At 41.0% G+C, this 15,600-nt stretch overlaps 2 protein-coding genes and 1 pseudogene across 29 annotated transcripts in view; 1 reads left to right on the top strand and 2 right to left on the bottom strand.

Annotated features, from left to right (window-relative positions):
* CAPS2 (calcyphosine 2) overlaps window positions 1-15,600 on the bottom strand; it is a 170,738-nt gene that overhangs the window by 139,668 nt on the left and 15,470 nt on the right. For 2 of the 23 annotated variants that reach the window (XM_082740441.1, XM_082740433.1), the window contains one exon: window positions 15,120-15,194. The exons of the other annotated variants lie outside the window; for them this stretch is intronic. The gene's annotated coding sequence lies outside the window, so the exon portion shown is untranslated. The remainder of the gene's footprint in view (window positions 1-15,119; window positions 15,195-15,600) is intronic. 23 annotated transcript variants of the gene reach the window in all.
* The window catches only part of GLIPR1 (GLI pathogenesis related 1), a 48,323-nt gene continuing 35,787 nt past the window's right edge, over window positions 3,065-15,600 (top strand). Inside the window, exons 1-2 of one of the 5 annotated variants that reach the window (XM_082740487.1) lie at window positions 3,065-3,255; window positions 7,867-7,962. The gene's annotated coding sequence lies outside the window, so the exon portion shown is untranslated. Of the gene's footprint in view, window positions 3,256-7,540; window positions 7,753-7,819; window positions 7,963-15,600 lie in introns of those variants that run through there. The other 4 variants (XM_082740486.1, XM_082740485.1, XM_082740488.1 and 1 more) reach the window with 4 other exon arrangements.
* LOC309868672 (glyceraldehyde-3-phosphate dehydrogenase pseudogene) lies at window positions 11,802-12,800 on the bottom strand (annotated as a pseudogene). Its single transcript has one exon. The product of its transcript is annotated as a glyceraldehyde-3-phosphate dehydrogenase pseudogene (transcript).

Here is a 15,600-nt window from a genome sequence, read left to right as displayed (position 1 = left end):
GTGGCTCAGTCGGTTAAGCATCTGCCTTCGACTCAGGTCTTGATCCTGAGGTCCTGGGATAAAGCCTGCATTGGGCTCCTTGCTCAGAGGGGTACCTGCTTCTCCTTCTCCCTCTGCCTGCCACATCCCCTGCTTGTGCTCTCTCCTCTTACTTCTCTCTATGAAATAAATAAAAACTTGTGGAAAAAAATAGGGGGGGTGCGTAATCAGCGATATGGACAGTTATATACAGTCTATCTAACACAAACCCTTGCTGGGATAAGCAGATGGGATGGATAGATAGATAGATAGATTGATAAGGATTCAGTCAATGACCAGTGGTCTAACCATTTGTCTTGGCAAGTAGGACACAGGGAACCAGACTTTAAAGTACTATCATTTAGATGCTGGACTTAAAGAAAAGCCATGAGCTTTTCATCTTAAAATATGGATCAGTCAGAAAAATATATGGACGAGTCATGTTGACACCCATCAGTCACATTCAGAGGAGAGAAGTGCTAGTGACTGAGAAAACAAGATATGTTTTATTTGTGCAAGCTGTGACAGGGTTAGGTCCCTGAAATTGCTGTTGTTTCATGTCCAGCTTATATTTTACTAAAGACATGCTTACATTTTAGTCCATTAGCCTATCCCAAAGTTACATGGCTCAGCGTCTGTGGGAGTAAGAAGTTATAACTAGGTTTTCTCTGCTACTGACAATTTTGGGACGTTTGATTTCATGACTGAGGCCTTGACAAATGCAAAAAAAAAAGGCTAAAAGACAAGACTATCCATATATACAAAGCCAAACTTAGATACCAAAAAAACAAGGAATAATAGCATTTTATAGACATACAGTATAAGACAGACACAAAGGAGCAAGAAATGTAATATGAAGTGGTGCCCTCAATAATCCATCTCAACCACTAAGCAGAGGAATAAATGAAAATTAAAACAGGCACTTTAAGTAATTGTAGCCTCCTTGATCTTCATAACTGGCATGGTGACCTTTAGCAGGTATTCATTTTACATGATTGAATTACTAACCTTCCTTTCGTAGCTACAAATCTTATTTTTCTTTCCAGAAGAAGCACTGAAAGCCCTTGCCCATCACAGAACAGGAATTGTACAACACCGAAAGCCTGTCTCATGGAAAGCTGTAAATGGGCACCATGAAATCCCCATGAATAAGGAAATGTCACAGGCCACTGCACCCCCCCCCCCGATAAATCACACCTTATCCCTTTAAAACCCTCTTGGGGAGGCAGAAAGCCTGGAGTTGGCTTTGGAACCATAGTCTTCCTCCTCCGCAGGTGGCCAGCCTCCTGAATAAAGCTCCTAGTCCTTTTCAATCAATATTGGTCTCTTGAGTATTGAACAATGGAAGAGAAGGGAAAGTGGGTTTCAGCAACAAAATTACTAGGCAAAATATGGCAGGGGAGTTGTGATGGAGCACTAAGGAGGAATATTCCAGGTTAAAAGAATGTGTTTCAACTCACGTTGCAGGTGATAAAGGTAGATCACTAGCTGAATTGTATCAAAGAAAGGGAGTTGGCAATGAGGGGGGAGACATGAATGATGCAGCTTTCTGAATAACTTCTCCAGAGGCAACTTATTTTCATGCCCCCTACACAAAGCAGCATCTGGCTATCTCCATTGTGTCCCCAGTCTGAAATAGAAATCATCCGCCCCCTCCTCCTCTTTCTTCTTTGTACTTGGAGTGTGGACATGAAGCCATGGATGGAGCTGTAGCCCTGTGACCATGAAATAAGCATGAGTACAAAAGCCACATGCTAAGGATGGTGGGATAGGAAAACAGAAAGTGCTGGAAATAAGGGCATCGTTTTGCTACTGCAGCAGCCCTGCACACTCCGCCTTTGGACTTCTTGCTATTTTAGAAAAATCATACCCCATTGTAGTTAAGTCACTGTGGATGAGTTGTTGTGCAGCTATCTCTCCCTTCAAAACACCACCTCAGGGAGCTCCTCTGTGAATCAGTCAGTTAAACCTCCGACTCCTAATTTTGGTTTCAGGTCCTGATCTCAGGGCTGTGAGATCGAGCCCTGCATGGGGTTCTGTGCTGAGTGTGGAGCCTGCTTGGGATTCTCCCTCTCCCTGTGTCCACACCCCCACCCCACACTTGTACTTGAGCTCCCACACTCTCTCTTTAAAAAAAAAAAACAAAAAACTGAAAAGAGTGAAATTTGAAACGCAGAAGACTGTGTGAAATGGACTGCTTGCTTGGAGCTCCCTGCTCATGCAAACCCATGATTTCATACCTGCATATCTTCCAGCTCAACATGAGCAGATAATGTCTTTCTTAAAAACAACAAATAATATATATATTTAGTTCTAAGTTTTATGTTATTTTTGGTTTTTTTGTTTTGTTTTGTTTTTTTATTTTTATTTATTTGACAGACAGAGATTACTAGTAGGCAGAGAGGCCAGCCAGGGGGCAGGGGGTGGGGGAAGCAGGATCCCTGCTGAGCAGAGAGCCTGATGCAGGGTTCGATCCCAGGACTCTGGGTTCATGACCTGAGCCGAAGGCAGAGGCTTTAACCCACTGAGCCACCCAGGTGCCCATCCTGTTCTTTTTGTTTTAAACGAAAGTGTGACCTACATTCTCTCAACTATAAGGGAAGTTGCAATTTGCTGTCTCATTGATGACAGCTGTTCTCCTCAAAACCCACAAAAGGGTTATTGTTGGGGTCCATTCCACGTTAAAACATGTAAGCCCCTAAGGCCTCCCTGGGCCTACTTAGCCATAGTGACTTCGTGTTACCTAGGTAGACATTTTGTTGTTTAATAAATGCCTCAACAATTATTGATATCAGTTCCAGGTAACTATTGCTAAAACACACACCTAAAACAAGGCCATTTTGTTTATATGGGTTCTAGGTAACTATTACTAAAACACATACCTAAAACAAGGTCATTTTGTTGTTTAATAAATGCCTTAGCAGTTACTAGTATCGGTTCCAGGTAACCATTACTAAAACATACAGGTAGGAGACATCCAATCAGCCAAAGCCACATATGTAGATGTCTGCGATTGTGCCCTATAAAAACTAGCCTGTAAGACCAAGGGGCGTCGCTCTCTTGGGAGGCAACCCTGGCCGGTCAGTCTAACTTCTAATGCTTGGCATAGAATAAGACTTTGCGTAACTTTGTCTCAGTCTTGTTCCTTTGAGAAGGGACCCAACATATGGGGGCTCATCCAGGATCAAACGACGAGAACTGAACCAGCATCAGAATTTCTGGGAAAAGCCTCCAGAGGTAAGATCTCCATATTCTGTGAGATCTGGTCTGTCTGGCTGTGGAACTCCAGAGAGAAGTTGGAGAGAAGCTTGATGCAGCCATGCTCCCCAGGGTTGGAGTGGATGCAAGGGACACCTCATCCTTCTTCTGGTAGATCGTTTGGGGGTACAAGCCCCCCCCCCCAGGCGGTCATCTGGGTCTGTAGGGGGCCAGGAAAACCCCCACCAGTGGGCGAGGGCCACTGGGTCTGTGTGTCTTTGTCTTGTCTTTTTGTTGTCTATTGTTGCTAGTTTCTAGGGGAGCAAGAAAATCCCCACTGGCGAACGTTTGTAGGGGACGGAGAAAATCCCCACCAGCAGCAGGTTCTGGGTAAGGGCCGCTGGGTCTGTGGTTGTCTGTGTCTTGTCTTTCTGTTGTCTGTTGTGTTGTTTGTTGTGTTTGAAGAAATGGGACAAGCAGAGAGTAAGGGGACTCTGACTGTCATCTCTCCATTCCTCCTAATAGATGTGGGACTTCTCCCTTGCTTATTTCTTGTGTTAATGGCTATAACTGGAGCCAACTGTGGTTGGTCTAACTCGAGACAGAGACTTTAAGGAATATTCCCAAGCAGCTGCCAAAACTCCTTCTGTTTCTGGGAAGTTCCTTGCCTTCTCTGGCCCGACCTGGACTACCTAGCCCCTCCACTTTGCTGGTGGAGCCTTCTGGCAGCTCTTTGTTCTTCTGTCTCCCCCTTCTGTTTCTGCACCAACTTGGGTGTGGCTTGCATAACTGGCCTCTAGACCATCCTTGGTGCTTCCTGCACCATGGCTCCTTCTCTCTTCATGGTCAAGGAAAAAAAAGAGCACCCTCTGGACCTAACACCCCCCACCCCAGATCTTCCCACCCATGTCTCCGGTAAACATTAAAAGTGGAGTGGTTCCACGTGAAATGTAAATCAGTATTTAAACTAGGTAATGTTTGTTGGTTTAATCAAGGCAGACATGTCTTTAAAGTTACAGCAGTAAATGTGAAACTTCAATCAAAGTTTCCTAAAGGTCAAATAAGCTCATGTTATTTGTTAAAATCTATTAGCAAAGAAATAACTAAACTGATGTTTTACTGTCTGTCTCAAAGTTTTAATGGGTCATTGTTAAAGTAACTTTCAAAGTCTTTCATAACCTGAAACTTTAAAGGTTTGCTTGGATGACAAATGGAATTAAATTTGCTGGACATCTAGGTCTTAACCAAATAGGATAAAATACTAAAGCATTAATTAATGGAACCAAGTTTGTGCTTTTGACTTCTTACTGCAAAAAATTTAAATCTGTTGGTAAACATGTTTTGTGCTTGACTGATTCATAAATTTGCCATCTACAGAATTCTGTTGTAAACATTCACAATTGGTTAATACTTAGCCATCACTAGAGACTAAAGTATTTCTGAGAATAAAAAATTCTGCTAACTATAACTAAGACTGATGAAAGTAAGAGAAAACAACGCTATATGTAAAAAGTAGGAGATAAAAAAATAAGAAATAGAAATACATTTTGTTAAAGATAAAAGGTAATTTTTTCCTAAATGAAATAATTGTTTGAAAAAAAATGGCTTGGGACAAAACCTAGATGCAAAAAAGTTGTAAAAGTTTTATGAAGAAAAATCTTCAAAAAAAGAAATTTTAGGTATGGTCAGAACAGATGAAAATTAAAATGAATTTTAAAATGTAGCACATCAGAATAACAAATCACATGAAATGACTCCATGTATTCTAGAATACCAAAAGAAAAACGCCATTAAGGTTTTTATTAAAAGTTTTAATGCTGTCTAAAAAACCAGAGGAAAGGCAGTTGACTGATGACTGATAGTAAGTTTAGAATAACTGCACACACAAAAAAGAGGGCCTAAGAGAGTAAGTAGTTTTATCTTAAAAATATCTGGTTGATGGGGCGCCTGGGTGGCTCAGTGGGTTGGGCCGCTGCCTTCGGCTCGGGTCATGGTCTCAGGGTTCTGGGATTGGGTCCCGCATCGGGCTCTCTGCTCGGCTGGGAGCCTGCTTCCCTCTCTCTCTCTCTGCCTGCCTCTCCATCTACTTGTGATTTCTCTCTGTCAAATAAATAAATAAATAAATAAATAAATAAATAAATAAATGAAAGTCTTTTAAAAAAAAAAAAAAATATCTGGTTGCACCAGAACATGAAAGAAAATAATAAAAACTAAACTTGAGGGTATTTAGTAAGTCATTAAAGGCTTGGGGAAAGTGACCTTTATTTGCCTTGGTTTATAGGTTTGAAAGAGAACAATGAAATAAGTTGGAAATTTAACCATATTAGATCAGTTTTGCTGGATGCATTCACAGGAAGGAAAAAAAAAAAGGACAAATAAAACTTTTCCTATAAAATGTTTCTGTTCTTAAAAAAAAAAAAAAGACTAAAGCCCTGTGTCATGACAAATCTATATTGGTGATCCACTCAAGTATATATTGACTATATGTAAACTAAGAAAACACTTGTATAAAAAATCTGCTTTCTTTCTGTTCAAAAAACAAAGTTTTCTTAGATTAATTGATCTGCTGTTAAGGAGAGAATATATGGTTTTCTCTTTGCCTGCCCAGAGAAACCAGTTTCTGTATTTTGTTTTATCCGTAATCCTATTTAAGCATGTGCTTTAAAACTAAATTTTAGCAATTGTCAACAAGACTTAAATTATAAATGAGATCTCTTTGACTCATAAGGCTTTTCCTTGGTATGCTAATTACTCAAAAAGTACTGCTAAACCAATGATAAACCTTGGGTTACATATGGGTAGATGCTATAACTATTATAGAAATTCTATGCATTTCCTAAAGTTTTAACCTTTTGATAAGGTCATCACGTGATATTGTAATTATTAAAATGTTATGTGTCACAGAAGTAACCTGATTTTCTTGCGAGTTAAACTGTAAAGCCATATCTATTCTGAATTTTTGTCATTTATAATTATTTTAATTCTCTTATAAAATAAATTCTGCCTTAAAGAAAATTCATATGGGAGACTTCCAGGACAAATACAGGTCTTTGATATCTTGAAATCCTGAAACTGAAATGAATAAAAATTTCCAGAACTAACTAAAACTACATTCAAACTAAACCAGAATTAGTAACATGGGACCTCAATCCCCAGTGAATGAAGAACTATTGCCCAAAGGAACCCCCTGACTGGAACCCAAAAAGGTAAGGAGAGTCTACGTTTCTACTGCCAGGCTCTGCTGGGAGGCCTCCATGCGACTGCAAGGAGACCCATAAATTTATCTAAAGTTAGTACGGTAACTCAAGATAAGGGTGAGTCTCCAGGAGCTTTTCTAAAAAGGCTTATGGAAACCTATAAAATGTATAGTCCAATCGACCCTGAGGTGCCCGAAAATCAGAGGGCAATAAATCTTGCCTTTGCCAGTCAGTCAGCCCCAGATATAAGGAGAAAACTTCAGAAAATTGAAGGATTTGAAGGGAAGAATTTGAGTTAGTGAGAATATCAGAAAAGGTGTTTAAAAACAGAGATACACAAGAAGATGAAAAATAGACTAGAAAAATGGTTCAAGTTTTGGCATTACATGAGGTGGGGAGGAAACAAAGGAAAAGAGGTCAATGACAAGGAAAAAGGCAGGTAGAAGAGGTCAATGGAAAGAAAAGCCTAAGTACAAAGAAAGCTGGTGGGAAGCCTTAGCTTCAGATCAGTGTGCTTACTGCAAAAACCAGGACACTGGGCCAAGGAGTGTCCCAAAAAAAGATGGCAATGCTGGCCACCAGAGACTGAAGGGGCCATGGTTCAGAGCCCCTCCCCGAACCTCGGGTATAAAAATGGAGGTGGAGGGGAAATCAACTGATTTTTTGATGGATACGGGAGCCCAATTTTCATCATTGCTAGAGCCTATGGGAAAACTATCTGAGGAGGAAGACTGGGTACAAGGGGCAAATGGCACAAAGAGACATAAATAAACAACAAAAAGGACTTTAAATTTGGCCCACGGCTATTCGCGGCTGGCAGTACTCCCTCCCCTGGGAAGCAAAGAAAGGGAACTCCATAGAACACACCTTTGCTTCCTGTCAAAAGGCCGAAACTGGGGAATACCGACCCATTCAAGACTTGCAGGAAGTTAACAAATGGATTGAAGATATCCACCCAATGGTGCCTAACTCCTATACCCTACTCTCCCTCCTGAGCCCCAAGAGAACCATATATACTGTCTTAGATGTCAAGAATACAAGAAAGTCTCAGCCCCTCTTCGCTTTTGAGTGGTCCAACCCACAGAAAGTGTTCCAAGGCCAGCTCAGCTGGACAAGAACAAATGCCCGAGTGACGGAGTATCAGGCCCTCCTCCTCAACGAACCGAAAGTGACTTTCTGGTCCCCGGCAGTGCTAAATCACGCTGCTGCCAGAGGAGCTGACTGACCACAGTACTTGGTAATAGCCGCTGAGGACTATGAGTCACGCTTGCAGGGGACAAGCCACTTATTTAGACTTTGATCTCCAAGAAGGAGTGTGTTCACTGAGTCCAGGAAACAGGTAACAAACAAACTGATACCCCACCCCACCCACACAACTGCGGGGAGGTCCTAACCCAGGTCACAGGAATAAGGCCAGATCTCAGAAACACTCCCTCCCAGACTCTGTTCACAGACGGGGCAGATGAAAGAGGTGTGCGGGTGCTGTGATGGTTTCTCCTGAGCAGGAACTCTGAAAAGCGGCCCTGCCGCACATCTATAGGAACAACAGGTATGTCTTTGCTACTCTCCATATACATGGGGCTATTTATAAGAAAGGGGCCTATTAACAGCAGAAGGAAAAGAAATTAAAAACAAAAAATACTGGCTCTCCTTCAGACTATTTGGGACCGGAAAGAGATGGCCATTATGCATTGCCCAGGACACCAAAAGTGGACTGATCTGGTTTTAAAAGAAAACCAATTAGCAGATCAAAGGGCAAAGCAAACAACCAGGAAAACAGCTCAAGAACTGGTTACACTCCCGGCTCCAGCCCTACCAGAAAAACCAGATTGTTCAGAGGAAGATTTAAAATATTTACAAAAATGGACTAAATTGGGGTCCCTGGGTGGCTCAGTGGGTTAAGCTGTTTCCTTTGGCTCAGTCATGATCTCAGGGTCCTGGGATTGAGTCCTGCATCGGGCTCTCTGCTTGGCAGGGAGCCTGCTTCCCTTTCTCTCTCTCTCTATGTCTGCCTCTCTGTCTACTTGTGGTCTCTCTCTGTCAAATAAATAAATAAAATCTTAAAAAAAAATAGGCTATAGGTCAAACCTCTATTTAAAAAAAAAGAAATGGACTAAATTAAACTATAAAGGGGACTGAGCTAAGACCAGGACAAAAAAGTTAATTCTTCCTCGCAGACAAAAAAAAAAAAAAAAAAAATAGTAAACTGAATACATCAGGCCCTCATTTAGGGACACACAAACTTAAGGAACTCACTGGCAAGCAATTTCAGGTATCTAAATTAGGGCGTATGACTCAGGATATAGTTGATAGATGTGCTCAATGTCAGGCAGTAGAAGCGGGAAAACTAGGATGGAAAAAAAAAAGAAGTAAAAACCAGGAGTTTATTGGGAAGTGGATTTTACAAAAATAAAATTAAAAATGTTAGTTTTTATAGATACCTTTTCAGACTGAGTAAAAACTTTTTCTGCCAAACATAAAATAGCAGGAATAGTAGCCAAAAACTACTAAAAAATAATTCCTAGGTTTGGGTTGCCTCTCGTGATTGGGTCAAACAATGGCCCTGCAATTGTGAGTTCAGTCTCACGGGCATTGGCCAAGTCCATGGGCACTAATTGAAAACTACATTGTGCCTACTGGCCCCAGAGTTCCAGAGAAGTAGAGAAAATGAACAGGACTCATAAAAAAACCTTGACAAAGATAATTCTGAAAACTGGCGGTGGATGGGTAGATCTCCTTCCCTTGGTCCTCCTTAGGGCATGATGTACACCCTACTTAAACAAGGTTACCCCATTTAAAATAATGTTCCGGAGACCCCCTCCACTCTGCCCACGACTACAAGAGGTTGCCCTAGTGGAAATGACTAATCAGTCTGTATTCCAGTCACTGCAGGCATTACAGTCTGTCTTAAAAAGAGCCCATACAGGGATCTGAACTGCCTACACTGAGATGGAAACGGAGGTAAAACCACAGCCTTACCAACCCAAAGACTTGGTTTGGATACACCACCACCGAGTGAAAAACTTAAAATCTCACTGGAAGGAATTGTTTACTGTCATCCTATAGAGGACCCAAGGGATTCCAACATCTTACTGCAAGAATAAAACGGACAAAACCTGCGGTTCCCATCCTAATTCTAGCACTAATTGATTCTTTAAAAAGTCAAAGAATTGACTAATCTCCAAAGAAAAGAGGGGATGTTGGGGTTGATTCCACATTAAAACATGTTAACCCCTTACGGCCTGCCTGGGCCTACTTAGCCATAGTGACTGACTCCATGTTGCCTAGGTAGATATTTTGCTGTTTAATAATGCCTCAACAGTTATTGATATCAGTTCCAAGTAACTGTTGCTAAAACACATACCTAAAACAAGGCCATTTTATTGTCTAATAAATGCCTCAGCAGTTACTAGTATTGGTTCCAGGTAACCATTACTAAAACATACAGGTAGGAGACATCCAATCAGCCAAAGCCACATATGTAGATGTCTGCGATTGTGCCCAATAAAAACTAGCCTGTAAGACTAAGGGGCGTCGCTCTCTTGGGAGGTGGTCCTGGCCAGTCAGTCTGACTTCTAATGCTTGGCATAAAATAAAGCTTTACATTACTTTCACTTTGTCTCAGCCTCATTTCCCTGGACAGTCAGTCTAACGTCTAATGCTTGGCATAGAATAAGGCTTTGCGTAACTTTGTCTCAGTCTCGTTCCTTTGATAACGAACCCAACAGCTATCAGAACAAACTTGCTTTTTCATGTGTGTGATTTTATTTTGTTTCGTCTCTGCTGACTTCAATCTTAGCTATCGTATGAACTCAGACACTGTCCATTGGTAGGGTTCCCATTTGGTTTTTGATCTGGCTTCCAATTTCTCAATCCTTTCTGCTGGGTTAGCCTCTCCTAAGCTCTTAGCCCTCCTTACAGTAGGTAGCCCAATGGAAACCTGGCTGAACCTACCTATATTGGGTTAATAAAAATGGTAACTCCCTAGCAAGACTGGTTATGAAAAAAAAAAGAGGAAACAAAAATTATCACCATCAGAAATAAAACAAGGAACACTACTAGAGATCCTGGAGGAGAAATTAGAAGAATAATAAATAAAACTAACAAATACCTTTTTGTCAATAGATTAAATGATTTAGTTGGAATGAGCAAATTCTTGAATGAGTCCACCTTCAAAACCAACGTGAGAATAAAGAAAAAATCTAAGTAGCCTCCCATTAAAAAAAATAATAATTAAAAAAAAAGATAACTATGAAAGGTCCAAGACTGTGTTGCTTGCAAACTAACAAGTTAGTCAAACACAGTTTCAAGGATACTAGAGAAAATACAGGACTTCTGGGTCAGAGACGAAGGACAGTATTTTATAGCAATGGTAATGAATTAAAGATTTTTAAAAACATTTTTTCTCTTTTTTCCTTTTATTTTTCGATTTTATTTATTTGAGATAGAGTGAGAGAGAGAGAGAGCACAGGCAGAGAGAGAAGCAAGCTCTCTGCTGAGCAGGGAGCCCAACCTGGGGCTTGATCCCAGGACTCTGAGCTGAGCTGAAGGCAGACACTCAACTGACTGAGCCACCCAAGCACTCCCCAAAACATTTTTGTTTCTTAAATTATATTTATATTTAAGAAAGCAAACAGTCTTTTATGGCCTGTAATAAAAATACAGTTGCCCATGGAACCACAACTGGCATAACATACTAAAGATGTTTTAGCAGAGAAACTGCCAAAAGAAAACAAAGGGGAAAAAAAAGAACTAGAACGTTGAAAGGAAACAGCAACATCTTGTTGAAACCACCACTTCCTTTGAGTTGATCAAGTTCAAAACCATTTCCTTCTCCCAAGTGAGAAATTTATTAGGCTAAAAGTGTGGAGCTACTTGAATAGTATAGATGTTAACTGGGTAAGTCTCGATGTTATGATTATATTGGCTACATTATCTCTTTGACCGTTTATATCCCGTATTCCTACCTGGAAACACTTGGGTTATGTTCAGATACCTAACGAGGTACTCACGTTCAGATACATGACAAGCTTATCTCATGAATGATTAAATCTAGCATCATCTTACATTATGCAAATACTTCATAAACACAAGTATTAATCTATTAATATTTATTCATTTTTTCCTGTATATGGATTTAGAAAGTAATTCATCTTTTCTGTATTTATAATAATTTTAGAAGTTTAGCCATCACAATTATCTTAAGATAAATTGCTTTCAGAAAAGGACTGTGTTTTTTTTTTAATTTTTAAAAATGACTTATTTATTTATTTTTAAAAAGAGAACGAGAGAGAGCACACACACAGGTGCACATGTGGGCAAGGTTGGGGGTAGAGGGAGAGGAAGAGAATCCTGAAGCAGACTCCCCTAATGAGTGTCCAGCATCTCTTACTCCTTGGAGGCCATATGGACCATAAGGTCCACCACCCGGTTGCTGTAGCCAAATTCATTGCCATACCAGGAAATAAACTTGACAAAATGGTCATTGAGAGCAATGCCAGCCCCAGCACTGAAGGTGGAAGAGTGGGCATCACTGTTAAAGTTGCAGGAGACAAGTGGTCCTGGGCCCAGGATGCCCTTGAAGGGATCTTCTATGCCTGTTTTACCATCTTTTTGATGTCATTGTATTTGGCAGCTTTCTCCAGGTGGCAGGTCAGATCCACAACTGACACACTGGGGGTGGGGACATGGAAGATCATGCCAGTGAGCTTCCCATTCAGCTCAGGGATGCCTTGCCTAGAGCTTTGGTAGTGCCAGCAGAATCAGGGATGATGTCCTGGACAGCCCTTTGGCCATCACACTGCAGCTTCCCAGAGGGGCTGTCCATGGTCTTCTGGGTGGCAGTGATGGCATGGACTGTGGCCACGAGTCTCTCCACAATGCTGAAGCTGTCATGGGGGACCTTGGTCAGAGGGTTGGTGGTGCAGGAAGTACTGATGACAGTCTTGAGGGAGCAGTCCTACTTCTCGTGGTTCATACCCATCACAAACATGGGGGCCTCAGGAGAAGGAGCAGAAATAATGACCCTCTTGGCTTCACTCTTCAAGTGAGCCCCAGCCTTCTCCAGTGGTGAAGACTCCAGGGGTCTCCACAACATACTCAGCACCAGCATCGCCCCATTTGACGTTGGCAGGCTCTGGCTCCTGGAAGATGGAGGTGGGATTTTCCCCTGATAACAAGTTTCTTATTCTCAGCCTTGAGAGCACCATGGAATTTGCCATGAATGGAATCATACTGAAATATGTAGACTACACAGTTGAGGTCAATGAAGGGGTCATTGATGGTGACAATATCCACTTTCTGAGAGTTAAAAGCAGCCCTGGCAACCAGGCACCCAAAAGGGCCAAATCCATTTCCTCCGACTTTGACCATTGTGCCTCGGGGATGTGGATGGCACTGCACCAGAAGATGCAGCTGTCTGTTGAACAGGGAGGAGCAGATAGCCTAGAATCTTCTAATAATGAGGCAAGGTGGCATTGTCACCAACGTCTTTCTAATTCTAATCTCATATTGATAAGAAACCTGAATTTCCTATATAGTTTGCAGAATTATAAAAAATGAAATATTCTTGTAAGTACAGATTTGTACAAAAAGTTCCTAGTTGAAAATATTCTTAAATTGTATCGGTCCATACTTCTGTGCTAGTCACTATATTCATACTGCATGTCATTCATATATATATATATATATATATATATATATATATATATATATTTAAACATCACTAATAGGAATATAATGCAAGCCATACCTGCTATTTTAAATATTTTGTAGTTATATTAACAAAGTAAAAAGCAGCAGGTGAAATTAATTTTAATAACAGACTTTATTAATCTAACTTATCCAAAGTAGTATTATTTCAACATTCAATCAATATTAAAAGTATTAAAGAGATATTTTACATCTTTTGTTTCATAATAAGTCTTTAAAATCCAGTGTATATTTTATACTTAGAACACAATTCAGTTTAGGCTAGCTACAGTCCCATTGCTCAGGAAGCCGCATGTAGCTAGTGGCTATGGCACTAGATGGCATAAATTTAAAGACTCAGATCTTGCAATGCCCCAACTCTAGAGTGTATCTTCTCTAATATCCCACCAGGCTTCTGATTACTTAATATAATTTGAGGTCGGGATTCTGAATTAGAGGGTATATTGACTTAACGGTTTGCATCCCCTCCAGATTCATATGTTGAAGCCCTAACCCTCAGTGTGATGGTATTAGGAGACAGGGTCTTTAGGGAGTAATTAAGTCTAGATGAGGTTGTGAAGGTGGAGCCCCTATGAAGGGATTAGTGTCCTTATAAGAAGAGGAAGAGGGGGCGCCTGGGTGGCTCAGTGGGTTAAAGCCTCTGCCTTCAACTCAGGTCATGATCCCAGGGTCCTGGGATGGAGCCCCACATCGGGCTCTCTGCTCAGCATGGAGCCTGCTTCCCCCCCTCTCTCTACTTGTGATCTGTCTCTCTGTCAAATAAATAAATAAAATCTTAAAAAAAAAAAAAAAAAAGAGGAAGAAGCCAGATTTCTCTCTTTCTCTCATTTTCTCTACTATGTGATGACAGAGTGAGAAGGCAGCCCTCTACAACCAGAAAGTGGCCTCTGATGACCAACTGAATCTGCCTGCCCACAGATGTGGGATGTCTCAGTCTCCAGAACTGTGAGAAATAGAGGTCTGTTGTATAAGCCACCCAGTCTGTATTTTGTTGTAAAACTTGAAAGGACTAAGGCAGAAGGAAAGATGGTAGGAGGTAATGTAATGAAGACAAACTGCTTCTGTGTCATAATTTAGTGGAAAAGGAGAACAGGTGTGTAAAGGGAAAAAGAGAACACAAAGGAAAGGAGAGTCAGAAAATGCAACAGAGAATGAGAAACATTTGAGTTGAGTCTTATGCGATGAGTAGGAGTTGGACAAAGAAAGAAGTAAGAAAATGAGACTTGTGTCAAAAGGAACAGAATCACTGATTCAGAGAAGAACTTGGCATTTTGTGCCTGCCGAGAAGCCTAAGGAAGCTGAATTACAGGAGACCAGTTCCTCAGGGTGGGTCAGTGGCTTAAGGATTGCAAAAGGCTTGGATACACCACTGCTCAAAATAAAAAATGTATCTCATTTAAAATGCTGAGGAACAAAACAAAACAAACAAACAAAAAAACCCATGGTGATGATGACCATCAACATAGTTTTTCTACTTTCTATAATTCTACTTAGTAAAAATTAAACCAACACACATTCTTTGATCAAGGATTGGCTGACCAAGCTCACAGAGAGATTCCAAAATAAGAATTTGGAAGATACTGGTGTGAACATGCTTGTGATTCCTGATCATTGGTATCTAGGCTAGATAGAAAAGGAACAAGCTGGCCAGAGTCAAGGGAGAGGATGAATGAAGGAATAAGATGAGAAACTTTTGAGTCACCAAAAGCACAGGCAGCCGATTTAGTAACAGGGACTGGGAGGTGGGAGGCAGAAGATTGTAGGAATTTAGAGGTAGAGTAATGCCAGTTAGAGTTTGGAAGTGCAGCAACCCTAGTTGATAATCCATGTGAATGATTTAAGTTGAGTGGGCTAAAAAGTTTGTGCAGGATGTTAGATATCTAAATGGAGACAACAGTTATAGGCTGTGGCCCAAGTCCTTGAGGACTTTAGGGGAGGTCTGAGGAGGATGAGGGTAAGAATGGAATTCAGTGCAAATGGATGTCATGTACTCACAAAGTCTTACTGAAGAAAGCTTGTGTAACAATGGAAGCAGCAGTAGAAACCTGGGAGAATTTTGGTCCTGACATCCTAAGATACAGAGAATGAGAATGAATAAGTGCCTTCAACCTATGTTCTTTGCCAGAGAAAAGTTGTCATTATGGCAAAGAGAAATCACGTGGTTCTCAAATGGCCATAACCCAGAAATACTGGGGAGAGCTGATTAAAAACAATGACAAATTGTGGTGATGTGAACTGTCAAATGCACAGGATATGGATAGGAGTCATTGGTATAAAGAAGAGAGATGAGGGGTGTCTGGGTGACTCAGTCAGTTAAGAGTCTGCCTTCAGCTCAGGTCATAATCCCAGGGTCCTGGGATCAAGTCCCACATGGGGCTCCCCACACAGGGGGGAACCTGCTTCTCCCTCTTCCTTTGCCCCACCCCCTCCATGTATGCTCTGCCTTTCTTTCTCTCTCTCTCATATAAATAAATAA

The sequence above is a fragment of the Mustela nivalis genome, assembly GCF_964662115.1.
Source record: "Mustela nivalis genome assembly, chromosome: 7".
Taxonomy (NCBI): domain Eukaryota; kingdom Metazoa; phylum Chordata; class Mammalia; order Carnivora; family Mustelidae; genus Mustela; species Mustela nivalis.
The sequence above is the reverse complement of the archived record's forward strand: the minus strand, read 5'-3'. Positions and strand labels throughout refer to the sequence as shown.